At 39.6% G+C, this 16,133-nt stretch overlaps 1 non-coding gene across 1 annotated transcript; it reads left to right on the top strand.

Annotated features, from left to right (window-relative positions):
* Positions 1 to 11,086: 11,086 nt before the first annotated feature.
* Positions 11,087 to 11,160, top strand: TRNAN-GUU (transfer RNA asparagine (anticodon GUU)). The gene has a single exon. It is a non-coding gene; the product is annotated as a tRNA-Asn (tRNA).
* The last annotated feature ends 4,973 nt before the right edge of the window (positions 11,161 to 16,133 follow it).

Below are 16,133 nucleotides of genomic sequence, written 5' to 3'. Positions count from 1 at the left end.
TTGGTGGTATTTTATCCCGTGCCTCCGAATGACCTCGCCCAGTGGTTTCATGTATATGTTAAATAGTAGGGGGGATAAGACCGAACCCTGCGGCACCCCATATGTTAGGGGCCTCAGGGACGATCTCTGCCCCCCGACCAACACCGACTGCGACCTGTCCGAGAGGTAAGAGGAGAACCACTGCAAAACAGTGCCTCCCACCCCCACCTCCCGCAGTCGTCGCAGAAGGATACCATGGTCGATGGTATCGAAAGCCGCTGAGAGGTCAAGGAGAACCAGGATGGATGCATGGCCTCCATCTCTGGCCCTCCAGAGATCATCGGTCAATGCGACCAAAGCGGTTTCTGTGCTGTAACCAGGTCTGAAGCCGGACTGGAAGGGGTCAAGATAACTAGCTTCCTCCAAGGCCCGTTGAAGCTGGAAGGCCACCACCTTCTCAACAACCTTCCCAATAAAGGGGAGGTTGTAGACAGGACGATAGTTGTTTAAAATGGCTGGATCCAAGGATGGTTTCTTCAGGAGGGGTCTCACCACCGCCGTTTTAAGTGCGGCGGGGAAGTGCCCCTCCCGAAGGGAGGCGGTCACGACCGCCTGGATCCAGCCATGTGTCACCTCCCTGCTGTTGGCAACCAGCCAGGAGGGACATGGGTCCAGAATACAGGTGGAGGCACTTACAGCTCGAATGGCCTTATCCACATCCCCGGAGGCAACATCCTGGAACTCAACCCAGAGATGGTTTGCCAAGTAGTCCCCCTGTGTCTCGGCTGGATCTACTGCGGTGGAGTCCAAGTCCAACCGAAACCGAGCAACTTTGTCCGCCAAGAACTGGGCATAGTCCTCAGCCCTACCCTGCAAAGGATCTCCCACATCCCTCCTATTAAGGAGGGAGCGGGTGATCTTAAACAGGGCGGCTGGGCGTGACTCGGCGGACGCTACCAAGGCGGAGATATGCGTTCTTTAGATCATCATCATCATCAACATGATTCATTGCCTGGGTTTACACAACACACTTAAAATATACTTAAATGTTTAAAATTTAAGTATTTTAATAACTTTAAAAAGAAAGCAGCAGAAGTGATTACTATATCTCCAAACTTTCAAGCTTGTTAAAGATCACTTGCCATTTGATTGCAGTATATCTTATTCCCAGCCCCAGCTCATGGAGTAGCAGCAAACAGCCAATGAAATCTCTCCTGTTCTGTGCAATTACAGACTAATGGACATCTCTATTCCATTATGTCAGTGGTAGAAACTTCAGGTGGTAGCGCAATACAGCAGCAACAGTGATAATTTAACTGGACCCTTCCCAAAAGAACAAAGCAGCATGAGGTGATAAGTACTTGACACATCCACATTTGATTAAACAATAAAATGTCTCAATTCACGCATGCATAAACATTTCAAGAAAAGGCCTGATTCGTTTTTTAGAGCTGTGAATTGATTTATAGTTAAGTTTTTCTTTACCATTTTAATTTAAAACGTTTTGTTTTAAATAAAAAATGGCTTTATTTTATAAAAATAATAGTTCACCAGATAGTTTTAAAGCTAAAATCAATCAGCATATTGATGTTCATTGAGATAACAGGTATTATCTGTTATAAAAGATATTGCACAAGGTTTGTGTTGAGAAAACTGCTTTGATTTAAGCCATTTTAAAGACTGATTCATATGGAACAGTGTAGATTATCAACCAAACAAGTCAGCTAATTTACTAGACACTGCACATCAGGATATTCATTTTCTAGGGCTTATTTTTAGAGAGATAATAAGATGTAGCTTGAGTTCACAGCTGTAAAGTGTGTTTTTATTTTAGGGATGCTAGACAATAATTGGGACTGATTTTAAAAGTATATATTTGTGCAAACTGTCATTCAATTAAGATGCAAAATTGGGCTTAATTATGTGGGCTTGGTGTTTTATTTCAAGCAGCATCAGGTATTTCAAGAAAAAATGGAATTCAAGATCATCAGTTGGACATACAAAGTAAGTTACTTTACTATTTGTTTTCTTCATGCTTGGTTTTAAATTTTAGTCCAGGGCCATCACCAGACACTCTTATTCTAGCCTGCCTCATATAATCCCATTTAATCAGATGACAGGATCAAACATAGTTGTTGCAAATCGGCTATGTTATTTGCTATCATTTTAAGGCAGGAAACAGGACAATTACAGAGTTTAACGTAAAGAAGTCTAACTCAGTTTTTTAAACAACCTCCTCAAAAGAGAAAAAATGAAATGAGTGAAATTACTCACTCTACTTTGCAATCATATCCTATGGTCCCATTCACCAACTTTAACTTTAACTTTTAACTTTAATAAGATTTGTATGCCGGCCACTCCCTTGGGACTCTGAACTATTATGTAACTCAAATTCCTCCCTATTAGACACCATATGCAAATTATCCATAATATCGTTGCTTTAAATTATAGTGGTGCGTGTGTGTGTGTGTGTGTGTGTGTGTGTGTTTTTTTTTAAATCAATATTTACTCCTGGAGATTGCCTCAATCAATCCCTGCAGTTTTCTTGGCAAGATTTCAGAAGTGGTTTACTATTGTTTGCTTCTTAGGGCTGAGAGAGTGTGCCTATTCTAAGATCATCCAGCTGGCTTCATCCCTAAGTGGGACCAGAACTTGTAGACTCCCGGTTTTTAGCCTGGTATCTTAATCACTATACCAAACTGGCTCAAATTAGTAGAACTATCTGCTTTAATAAAACTAATGATATACGTATTATTTTGTTCAAAGTAAATACCATGTTTCCCCGGAAATAAGACAGGGTCTTATTTTCTTTTGACACCCCCCAAAAATAAGCGCTTGGCCTTATTTTTGGGGAGGTCTTATTATTTTTGGGGTGAAGGAGGCGGCAAGTGTGGTCACCTCATGGCTGCTGCTATCTTGCAATATTTTCGGAGAGGGCTTATTTGGGGGGGAGGGCTTATTTTAGCACATGCACTCAAAAGCCTGATTGGGCTTATTAGCCGTGGAGGGAAACAGGGTATTAAACTGATGCCAATATACTTCTAATGGACACATATCTTTTGTAATGAAGTGGGGCTGATAGAGGTGCTTCTGATCTGGTATCGGGGGTGGTATTCACTTACAGGTGAAACTCGAAAAATTAGAATATTGTGCAAAAGTTCATTTATTTCAGTAATGCAACTTAAAAGGTGAAACTAATATATGAGATAGTCTCAATACATGCAAAGCAAGATAGTTCAAGCCGTGATTTGTCATAATTGTGATGATTATGGCGTACAGCTCATGAAAACCCCAAATCCACCATCTCAGAAAATTAGAATATTACATGCAATCAATAAAACAAGGATTGTACATAGAACAATATCGGACCTCTGAAAAGTATAAGCATGCATATGTACTCAGTACTTGGTTTAAGCCCCTTTTGCAGCAATTACTGCCTCAATGCGGCATGGCATGGAAGCTATCAGCCTACGGCACTGCTGAGGTGTTATGGAAGACCAGGATGCTTCAATAACGGCCTTCAGCTCTTCTGCATTGTTCAGTCTCATGTCTCTCATCTTTCTCTTGGCAATGCCTCATAGATTCTCTATGGGGTTCAGGTCAGACGAGTTTGCTGGCCAATCAAGCACAATAATTCCACAGACATTGAACCAGGTTTTGGTGCTTTTGGCAGTGTGGGCAGCTGGAAAATGAAGTCAGCATCCCCATAAAGCTCGTCTGCAGAAAGAAGCATGAAGTGCTCCAACATCTCCTGGTAGACGGTTGCGTTGACCCTGGTCTTAATGAAGCCCAGTGGTCCAAAATCCTATTGCTGCTTGGTCCAAAGTCCTCTTCTGAAAAGAGCAACTTTTGCCAAAAGGACCAAAAACTGGTTCAATGACAGTGGGATTACTGTCCTTGATTGGCCTCTCCATTCTTCCTCCATTCTCTGGGTCCTTGGTTTCCAAATGAGATGCAAAGTTGCTCTCAGCAGAAAAGAGGACTTTGGACCACTTGATAGCTTTAAGACTTTAAGGTTTAGATAGGACTCTTAGAGGCGAGTGGGTTGATTGGTGAGCCAGTCAATCAGTGAGCAGTGGGTGGGGCAAGCATGGTGCGTACAGGCGGGGGGGGGAGGGAGCTTGAACTGGTTCTAAATGGCACGGTAGATTTGTGGAATCTTTTCTATAGAAGAGGTTAGAACTGGGAGGAACCAAACCCTGGCTAGAGGGGACAAAAATGAGCAAAAAATGGGCCATTTTTGCTTGTTTTTGCCCCCCACAGTCCCCAGGAGCACTCTAGAAGCTTGCCAAAGGTATGCATGTTCTTTTTTTTAAAACAAGGCATGCAGAAGGTTTTGGAGGCCTTCAGAGTGCAAAAACTTTTTTTAAAAATTACCTCTTCAAAATCATGGTGGATCTTATACTCCAGTGCGTCTTATAGTCTGAAAAATACGGTACATAACAGATAGAACTGGGTGTCGGTACAACTGGGGTTGGTGCAAGGTGCACTTTTTCTCAAAAGTGAAGTTTACCTTAAGTGGGTCACTGTCTAAGCTTAATGTATCCCACAAGATTCCTGGAAGGATAAAATGGAAAAGGGAAGAGCAATATAATGCGCAATAAATAGTCAGTATTCTTTAACAGCAGTAAAGAGTTGTAAGAATCAGTTCCTAGATGACTTCCTTCACATATGCATTCCTTATTTTTCTTTCTTTCTGTTTCTCTTTTCCTCCCCTTCCTTTACTTCCTTGGCTATTTCTTTCCTAATTTCTCTTTTTCAGATTCAGTAATGATGCTTTCCGAAAGGTGAGGCATATTAAAGTATTAGAGCACAAATAAAAAGTATCCTTGCATTAATCTTGTTTTCTGTATCTTCCCAATCTTTTTCTAGGTTTATGGCAGAAGAAGATAACCTATAACACTTCAGATATAGCTGGGCTTCAACTTCCATTAACCTTAACTACCATTAATCAATAGTAAGGGAATCTGGGAATTATATTCTGCAACATTTGTCACAGATTATCACACCTGAGATTATGCAATGAGGATAAGTAAATCCCAAGAGATTGAGAGAGAACAAATATTGGCTTGAAGTTCAAAAAAATGTGAGCAGGGAAGGATGAAGATGTGACAATCTCAAGACAATCTCTATTAATATTTATATCTAGGGAAATTTTGAGTACACCCATAGATCATAAAATGATAAATCTGTTAATTATGAAATTGAAATAAGAGCATTGCTATTAAAAATTACCATGGATCAAAAACATATTTTAAGCCAGGAATTTCTTTAGTTGATTGTGGGAATGCTTTTTGAGTATAAAATATAAAGCAGTGGTTCTTTCAACCTTTTCTTCACCATGGCCCCCTCTTTTAAATACTTTTTGTGGCCAAGGATCATGGCCACAGAACCCCAAGTCTTAATTCAAGATTTAAATCACAAAATTTCTTCAATCCTTCATGGACACCCTATGATGGTATTGCGGCCCCTAAAGGGCCGCAGATCACAGGTTGAGAAGCAATGATGTAAAGAATTTAACATACAAAATATCCCATGACATTCTAAAGATGTTTGTACTTAAAACTGTTGTGAAGAATATTGAAAGCCACTTCTTTATATTTTTCTTCCTTTCTTCAATTTTTAAAACGTTTTTACTGCTCTCCCCCCCTTATATAGGGATAAATGTAAAATCAGGAGTGAAATGCTACCAGTAGTAAAAGAAATACTGCCCGTTCAGGCGAACCGGTATTTCCGACAATCAACTGTGATGCACGATTTATTTTAGCTAGAATCGTCAGATTTCCTGCTTTCTAGCTAATTTAAATTGTGTGTCACATCTAATCATTGGAAATTGAAGGTCCTATGCATGCACAGAGGCAGTGGTGGGTTTCAAAAATTGTTCGAACCTACTCTGTGGGTGTGGCCTCCTTTGTGGGAGTTGCTTGCTGCCCATGTGACCGGATATGAAGATGCCGACGACACTTGTCAGAACCACCTTAAATTACCTCACACACATCACTGGCATGCATAAGAATATGATGTAAACTTGTTTTTTAAAAGGCATCTTTGGTTTGCGTTAAAACAACTTCAACACATGCAATGTTCTGATTGCACCACAAACGCAGTAGTCATACTTACCTTTCACAGAGGCACTGAGTTTTATAAATATGAGCTTGATAGTGTAGAATAATCATATCCAAGGACCAGTGGTGGGTTTCAAAAAAATTTGGAACCTCTTCCGTAGGTGTGGCCTGCTTTCCAGGTCCACTGGTGGAACCTCTTCTAACCGGTTCGGTAGATTTGATGAACCGGTTCTACCGAATAGGTGCAAACTGGTAGGAACCCACTTCTGTGCAGAGGTGTGAACTTGCTCACATGAAAATCAAAATTATCTTGATTAAAAGACTGACATTACCAGAATAAAGTTTAACAGAAAAAAATACAAAGTGATTCATTTTGAAAAATGAAACCAAATGCATGAAATGATTTTGGAATTGTAGCTGATCACAAGGTGATTATGAGTCAGGTAAAGGCATGATGATGTGGCTGCCAAAAATGCAACTTTACATATTGTAATTTCTAAAAATATAATTCCACTTGGTTCTGAGCAGATCAGATCCCCTTTAAATACTTTAAATACTCCAGTTCTGAAGCCCACCTGTTAAAGAAAACTCATAAAATAAGAAAAGATGCAGCAATGAGGAGATTAGAAACTAAGCCTTACAAAAAAAGAGGTTTTTTTAGGAACCGGTATATTTAGGCTTGAAAAAGGTGAGTGACAGGAAATATGGTAGCCTTTTTTAAAAATACCTGAAGGAGTGTCAAACAGAAGAAAGTTACGATCGCTTCTCTGTCCTCTCAGAATGCAGGACATGATATGAAAGTATTACTTTAGAGAAAGGAATAATCCAACTTTATGTTAATTTAATAAAAGAGCCAATTACCCAGAGAGCTGGTAGGCTCTCCATCACTGCAAGTGTTCAAGGAGAGGAAACCAGCCATCTATCAGGGATGCTTTAGTTTGAATTGTTGCCTTGAACAGGATGTTGCAGTCAATTGTCTTAAGTGGCCTCTTCCAGTTCTGTGATTCAATTTTGTACCCCAAATCAGGTGGGGGGACTAGGGTTTTGGAGAACCTGTAGCTAATGTTATGGCTGGTTTGGAAAACCTCCAAATCCCACCCCTGGCTGGCCCTGCTTCCAACCCGCTCACCCGATCTCACCCCTCCCCTCCCAGGAGTCTCCAAGCAGCCTGTTTTGGATGCAAGGTAAGTGCAGGGCCCTCATGGATAAGGTGACCAGACGTCCCGATTTTGGCGGGACAGTCACGATTTCTAACAATTTGTCCCGTGTCCCAGGGCATTTTTAAAAAGTCCCAATTTTCTGGCTTCATGTTGAAAGCGCAGTGGATTTGCTTAAGAAATCCTAAATGGGGCAAGACAAAAGAGACACTGTCTAACCCTCTCTATGTCTCAGTACTTTCATTGAAGATATTAAAACATTAAAGCAAGAAAACGGAACCCCCTGCCTTCTTTTATAAGAAAAGATGACCCAGTACCATAGAGCTCCAGGAAATACTGCTAGAGAAGTAGCAACTGTTCCTTCCTGGATTTCCCAGAGGGGAAGGACACGGAGTTTGGAGGTGGGCTCATGTGGGAAAAATGGTGGCGAGGTTTCTTTGAAAAATATTTCCCTGGGACTAATTTCACCATTTCAATTTGCTCAGTTCTTTGTATTAACATCTACATCATTCTGGATTGACTTGGAGTACCTGCCTGTTGGTAAGTGAGCCGGGTTTTTTTCTTTTATTTTTTTAATGTATTTTAAAATAATATTTTATTTATTGTGCATAGGATTTTTTAAAATAGTTTTATTCTGTGTTAAATAGTCTTAGACAATTTAAAATAAATTGAAATAAACCATTTTAAAAATTCTATGCACAATACTTTGAAATATATTGTGCATATAATTTTTAAAAATAGTTTTACTTCAATTTATTCTGTGTGGAATAGTTTGAAATGTTTTACTTCCATTTATTCTGTGTGGATTCTTTTTTTAAATTGTCTTAGACTATTTAAAAAAAGATTCTATCCAAAATACAAAATACCAGCTGCAGTTATTCACTTAAGAACTGTGGCAAGAAAGGTGGTATAATTTTAGTGACCAAAGTTACAGTGGCATTGAAAAAAGTGATGACCATTTTCACACTTAGTGACCATTTTCACATTTAGCGACCGTTGCAGCATCCTCATGGTCACGTGATCAAAATTTTGATGTTTGGCAACAGATTCGTATTTATGATGGTTTCAGTGTCCTGTGGTCATGTAATTGCCTTTTGTGACCTTTTGACAAAGTCACATTGGGAAACCAGATTCACTTATGTTACTAACTTATCAGCTGCAGTTATTCACTTAAGAACTGTGGCAAAAAAGGTGGTATAATGGGATTAGTGACCAAAATTACAATGGCATTGAAAAAAGTGACTGGTGACCATTTTTTACACTTAGCAACCATTTTTCTCACTTAGTGACCATTGCAGCATCCCCATGGTCACGTGATCAAAATTTTGATGTTTGGCAACAGATTCGTATTTATGATGGTTTCAGTGTCCTGGGGTCATGTAATTTTTGTTGCTCCATATACATTTTTTATTCAAGCCCCCCTCCCCCCCAGGTCAATGGTGTTCCTCTTTACCAATCTGAAAATCTGGTCACCTTACTCATGGAGGCTCAGAGAGGGGGGAAATGGGCCTCCCAGAAGCTCCAAAAGGCTGGAAACAGGCCCAGAGAAGGCAGTTTTCATCCTCCCAGTGGCTGAAGGAAAGCCTCCGGAGCCTGGGAAAGATGAAAACGCACACACATACACCGCCATGGTGCAGAGGCTGACTAGGCCACGCCCACCCAGCAACCGGGCAGAGAACCTGTTGCTGAAAATTTTGAAGTCCACCCCGCCCCAAACATTTTAAAAGTACAGTTACATAAGGGTGAAATTGTGAAGAAATATGGGTAGGCTATTTATATGTATAATTATTTCAGGATCTACAAATTTACCTGCAGGATTTTAATGTTGTAAAAAGCTGAGTTCAGTATTACATTTTAATTCAAGCACTTCCTAGGGGCTGTGCTGGATTAGCTATTTTGTGTAGAGGTTTGTGTAAATTAATTTCAAATCTACCTACAAATATCTAATTATACCCACCCTGTTTCACTCTAATACTATCTGAAACATTATAACTCCTCTTTTATTCTTTTTCCATCTTGATAAAGCAAGAATACTTAACATACAGCTTTTTGATCCACTAAAATACACTTTAGGTTACTTTTTAAAGGTTAATTAAAGGTTAAAGGTTACTTTTTAGGTTATTAATTAAGAGAATATTGTAATATTACAGATGAATAATGTAATAGGGACTCTGTGTACTTCATGAAAAGTGTATTTACTGTATTAAAGATATCGCATTCTTTACATTCAGTTTTGGGAAATTAATGGAATAAATAAACAGAAATGCATGCATGCTGAGAGATGAAATCTGAGTTCATATGTAATTATGTAAAACAAAAACATTTGCAGTTTTTTTATTTCTCCTCTTAATACATGAAAATCTATGGGAGGGAGGCAGTTTCTCCTACAGCTGTAATCACCAGATTTCTAGCTTTTTAAAGACCTTCTAAAAGCTGATCTTTGAAGCAAAACCTGTGGTCACTTTTCTGCCCTATTGATTGACTGAATTTATATAGCTACCCATTTCACTTGCATGAGACACTTGGTAGCTTATACAATTAAAACATAAGTCATCAACATATTCAACCATTAAAATGGTTAAAAACTGTATTTGGTAAGAAAGGGCAGTTGCCTTTGAGCGCAAAGAGTTGAGATACTGTCATGGGAAACAATGAGGTTAAATGGTAGAATTTGCTGGAAAATCAAGAAATGCATTGTTAACCAGTGTGTGCCTTTTGTCCAGATCATATGTGATCTGCATGAACCAATAAGAAGCACAACTAATGTAGAGCAAACAACAATGATCAGTGAGTGTCCTTATGTATTTAAACTCAAACTTATACTGTAGCTGCATAGAGATTTTTTAAAAAGCTGTCTAGAGCTTCTTAAAAAGAATTGATTGCAGACACATCTTTTGGTGCTAGGCATAACATTAATAACATCAGGAATATTGAATACAAATTACATTTGGAACCAATTTTGCTGTATTTCAGAACCCAAGAATGTGTCTTTTGTAAATGTTTTTTTTCTTCCAATTTCATTTTCATTACACTATAAATACATTCTAACTATAAATATACCATTAGGAAAGAACTTTAAAAGTGTAAGCAATGATAATTAAAAGAAAGAAAATCTAACATGGTATTTTGCAACCTTCGCTAAATAAAAACTAGCATAGCTGAACATACAGAGAGACATGAGAGAGAGACTTGATTTTAGCCAGAAGGTCAAGAAGTAAAACAGCTGTAGGACTTTCCTAACAGAATTCATGATTTGTATTAAAAAGGGAAACTATAGTACCTCCCAAAAACTTTAAAGACTTTAGAAACATTTACAGAGTGGATATATTATAGAGGATAAATTTTAGAATTTTCTTTTGAGTCAAACTCCACTTCTTTTGATTTCCCAAGGAAAAAAAGATACAGAGAAAGTAAATTGGTAGGGATTTCCTTCGAGTCTAAATAATATATTAAAGAATATATCACTTTTCTTAACAGAGGCAAAAAAAGGAGGACCTACTGCAAGATTCCCCACTCTGGGCCTGGAGGTCCAGTCTTAAGAAATATAGAAAACAAGACTTTAGACATAAAATTGTATTTCATGTAATTAAAGTTTGCTACTGAAGAGATGATGTCATCATTTGATTATCTCAAGCAACTTCATATCATATCAATCACATAGTAAGCAAAGTGTTGAGACCTAGGTAAATACTTAGTACCTACAAGAGAGATAAGAGTCACTTTTTAAAAGTGGCTCTTATCTCTTATTAAAGACATATACATTTCAAATAACAAACCAAATAACAACCATTTCACAGTGAATATACCAACAGGACTTTTTAAAGGGAGAGGGGGGGGGGAAGTGTCATTCTATCAACAAACTTTTTGAACCCTAAAAATGCAGGTGTCTCTGTGGCGCAATCGGTTAGCGCGTTCGGCTGTTAACCGAAAGGTTGGTGGTTCGAGACCACCCAGGGACGATTATCACTGTTTTCATGTGTAGAACCATAAAAAAGCGCCTCTGTTTTATCGACTGAGGGATTGATTTGAGTGCATCAAACACACAAACTCTACGCTCCGCTTATTGAAAACGTGCATGAAATTAAAAACCATTCGGTGCAGGAATATTATAAAATCTGCTCTACAGCGGTTTGAAGGGTGATTCTTTTCAAACCCCTTTCCGTGCCTCGCCTTCTTCCTTGCAACACCCACGTGTTCTTTGCAAAATGCTTTACTGAAAGAACCCCTCTCTCTCTGCCCAAGAAGCAGCATAAGTTACGTCTGCACTGTTGATTCTCGCCACTTTTCCAGCCGCAGCAGTCCTTCCAAAGAGGAGGTCCGCAAGGGGGATTCGGGTGCCTATTCTTGCCTGGCCAGAGCAAGCAGCCTTCCCACTCCAAATCCCCCCTTCGCAGCTCCTCTCCCTGGTCGCAGGACTGCAGCGCTTTCCCCCAGTAAGGGAGGGGCTCCTTCTCAGTAGCCGTCGCCTCTTCTTCTTTGGAGTCTGGCAAACATTCTCGCAGGGCGAGAGGGCTGCGGCCTCAGCCAGATTTATTCGCCTTCTTCCTGCAGGGCAGTGGAACTGGGCATTGCCAGAGAGAACAGCAGCGCCTGACTTCCCAGCGAGAAACTGAGTCGAGCAGCAGCGCCCAGGCAAATAATCAGTTACAGATTCCCCCCCCCACACCCCACTCTCGGTGGGCATCATACTATTTCTCTTTTTAAAAAGAAAAAAAAAACTTGGCAGAGGGAAGACAACGCTGGGACGGATGCCAACAGGAGAAGCAATTATGTAACAGCATCGGGAGGGAGGCAGATCCAAAATTGTACTTGGCTTTTAGTTTTGTGTTCCCTTCTCCTCCCCTCCCCCTCTTCTAGTTTGTCTGCCGGAATAAGCTTGGATCTGGCTGCACTTTGCGCCCTGGAGTTGAATTTCTTTTCAGGGCCCGCCCGGTTGCAACATCTCCCTTCCTTCCCGCCGCAGAGCTGCTGAACGTCCTGGGAAAGAGGGCTCTTTCCACCGAATATTGTTTAGCCTTTTCCCAGTCCTCTTTCCCTTGTAATAAATGTGCGGGACCCGCGAATCCTCCTCTGTCATAAATTGCCTTCCGACTCTAATCTACTCTTCCATCTCATTTTATAACTCTGCCGTGATTGTAAGAGAGGAGGCAGGGATTTCTTGCCAACGTCGAATTCATAATTCCCAATCTTTGGAAAAAACTCAGTTGCTCTTCCAAAATGTTTCTGGCACTCGGGATTACCCACACAACCCAGCCTTTTTTTTCTTCCCTTTTGTCAAGCTGCCTCTTAATTTTCTCCCTCTTTGGTTTAAAACAAAGATGCATATGCATTTAAAATCAGGACCTGTCTTTAAAATAGAAACCTACCTGTTACAAAAATGCATCTTAACTGGGAAGGGGTGGTGGTGGAATCTTAAATATTTTAAAAATTAAAAATGAAAACTTTGGCTCAGAATCTTTTTTTAAATATTTCAATCTCTACAAAATGGCTTCATGTTTCCAGAATCTGCCCAGAAAGAAGATATACTACATTTTCAAAAAATCTATTCAGATGTACTGTAACTTTATAGAATTTATATATTTAATGGCAGATGGTTTACAAAACTTCCTTAACTGACTCAAATATATCTTTCATAATGGTAGTGTTTCTTGCTCATCTCAGTTTGCCCAACCAAACTGCTCCAAGATCAAAACAGTTAGTAGATAACAAATTATTAAAGCACTATTTAATAATACCTTGTTATTAAATGCACTATATTGCTTTGTATTGTTGGCAAGAAAATTACATGAATGTGCCTAAGAAGGCACAGTGGTTCCTCTCAGAGAAGTATTTATTTATCCCCCTTTACTTTTTAGGTAAAAGAGAGTCAGCTACTTGTGACATATAAGTAACTCTCTTGCTTCCAAATTGCAGGAATGGAACAGGTGCCTGGCCATGAGAGGAGGCTGATATAAGCTTTCTGAAGTCAAACACCAGTTGGAGAAGATTCATTCAAATGCCTAATTTGATTTATATTATCCCCCCTATTCATAAAGTGCTGTGTCCTTTCTGAATTCCTAAAGGCATACTCACTTAAAATATATTACGCTCAAGGGCACTGCATTTTTTAATTCATACATGTAAGAGTCAAGCCTAAACATGTATTTTCCAGGAACTATTAAAACCTAAAAGTAGATGAAAAATGCTTTTGGGTGGAATTCATTTTCATTTTTATAGCAGATATTTCATCCCTATTTTATACAGGACTACAGGTTTTTTTTAAGACTCTCATAAATGCCTGCAAAGAATGTGGCACTTTAGAGAAATTGTGCAAAACAGTCAGCTGCTGAAGTGTTCACCTTTCTTGATTGACTGACTTTGGAGAGAAAATGCTGGTCTCTTGACAGGATTATATTCATATTTTTCTGGAGCATGTGTAGCATTATAGGATATGGAACAGAGATGCCTAATATGAAGTTCTGAAATGTTTAAAAGCTACTTATACACATGAGACTTCTTCAAAGTCTGTGTTTCTTGTGTCCCTTGATTCATTTCCATTGTTATCCCTCATCACATTTTCCATCTGTCCACTTCTAGCTAGACACATACCCAAAATTCACCCCTCCTGACCTCTTCTTTCAGGTGTCTTGGTTTCCAAACCAAAATCTCAAAAGACTTGAAATTCTTCTCTGCTTCCTGATTTTCTGACACAGGAACACCATCCTTGCAAATTCTCACACTAGGCAAGGATGCAAGGGATGAAGATTGTACAGCAGTCATTCACAAAAGAGGCATTCAGTTCTCTATACTGCTCTTAAGTGCACTTAAGATCCTAAGACCTAAGCAAACAACTTTAAATAACCTTGATCAGCTCTGCCTAATTTGGTGTCTTCTGGATGCAGACAGCTGCATATGATGGGAATTGTAGGTTAACCCATTGAAAAATTGGGCTAATCGAGCTGATCTAAGCTTGAGGATTCTTCTCAATTGTGTTATTCTCTCCCTCTCTCTCTCCCCTCCCCCCTCATACGTTTTACAGTTAAACATATGAACTAAAGGAGATCCTGAGTTCTAGTTCCCACAAATTGGGTGTGGACTTGGGAGGAATGGATGACTTCAGACAGGTTGGAAGGTTGCTGACCAGCAAGGGTTTAGTCTTATTAGAATAGTAACCCCCAGCATTAATTAGCTCTGCATCTCCCACACCTGCCGCCTTCTCATTCTAGCTTTCCCTTTCCAGGAAGAAAAGGAAAGGAAGGGAAAGGAAAGGAAGGAAAGGAAATGAGAAGGAAGAAAGAAGAAAAGTGAAAAGTAGGAAAAAAGTATGGAAAAGGAGAAGGGAGGGAGGAAGAGGTAAAAAAAGGAACAAAGGAAGGGAATAGAAAAGCTGAAAAAAGTATGGTAAAAAGAAAAGGAGGAGAAAAGGAAGAAAAAGGAAACAGGAAAGAAGAAATACAGAAAAAGGGGAACGAAGGAAAGAGCAGAAGGAAGAAAAGAAGAAAAAAGAAAGGGTGGAGAGGAGGAGAAAGAAGGAGGAAATGAGAAGGAAGCAGAAGGCGAGAAGTGGGCGAGAAAGGAGTAAGAACCTTGGGAAGAAGGCAGTTTCTCTCTGCCAATCCTCCCCGCTGGAACGGCGCAGCCATTCTCCCTATTTCTCCGGCCTCGAAGAACCCTAGAGGACCGTGACCTAAGGCCGAGCATCGGGGGTTCCCGAAGCTGGCAGCGACCGCGATTCAGAGGAGAGCGCCCTAGCGAAAGAGCGACTCAGGGTTAATTCGATCGGAAGAGTCACTAGGGAAGCTGGTTGCGGGGAGTGGTATCTATTTCTCTCCAAAGTTCCGAGCCTTATTCAAAGAAAGTTATCGCTTGGGCTGCGAAATCCAGGAACAACTTCCAACTGACGGTGGATCAGCGCTAGTCGCCAGTCACTCCCTTGCCCTGCCTCCTGTTGAGACGGGTGGAAGCAGGCAGTTATCAATGCAAGCGGTTTAATCAAATGTCCTCTCCATCCATGAAAAGACGAAAGGAAATATTTTAGACGAGAGAGCATTGTACTATGAAATACATTGTTGTGATTGGTGGTACAGTCAGCCAGATGTTTAGAGTTGGCATTTTGTCCCCTTATCCAGTCTTTCCCAGGAACCTAGGATAAGGCAAATGTTATTTAATAATATTAAATGTATTACTATTACTGTGCATGTAATATACAACAAAATTCACAGCCAGATGAAAACTTAATAATTTAAATCCTAACCAAACATTTCGAAAAATATTATGAAAATAAAAAATAAAATAAAACTATTTCCCTGCATTGTTATGGTACCAAATGGTTTGCAGGAAAAGTCATGGCAAAGCAAAGCAAAGGCCTGGTAGAGCTCTTTTCAGAAATACAATACAAATAACTGGGTCTTCAATTAAGTATCTCTAAAATGAACTAATCACATTGAGTATTATTTTCTTTCAGGCCTGCCAATGTATGAGAGAAACTAACAGAGCACAGAACCAGCATTTCCTGCAGCATTCATTATCCTACTCAATTTCATAAACATTTTTTAATATATTATGAATCCTATGGAAAAAAATCTGGGAGTTTATGATAAACAGTTTCTCTAACAGTAAGCAGGATCTGCTAATTTTGGAATGCTTCTATTCTGTTATTTGAAAGATTCAGTTAGCAAAGTGTAATGATTGAAAGGAGCAATGCAGCTCTTCAAATTAAGTATTGTAGTGCTAAATTAATATTAACAGAATTATAATATGAATTTTCTCTCATTCTACAATTGTTGGTCATGATATGATATATTTTTATTTCTATACATTCACACAGTGGACCCATAAGAATAAAAGCCATTTTAGTATAAGTCATGCCTGTGAAACCTGGTTTACGTAACCATGATTCACTGAATTGGGGGTTGGTTCCTACCTGATATGCCCTTTCTCAGGACAGTGGAGA

This window comes from Thamnophis sirtalis, unplaced genomic scaffold (genome assembly GCF_051295495.1).
Source record: "Thamnophis sirtalis isolate CommonGarterSnake01/CBP01778 unplaced genomic scaffold, rThaSir2_p1.2 scaffold_4, whole genome shotgun sequence".
Classification (NCBI taxonomy): domain Eukaryota; kingdom Metazoa; phylum Chordata; class Lepidosauria; order Squamata; family Natricidae; genus Thamnophis; species Thamnophis sirtalis.
This window is presented reverse-complemented; position numbering and strand designations above follow the sequence as displayed.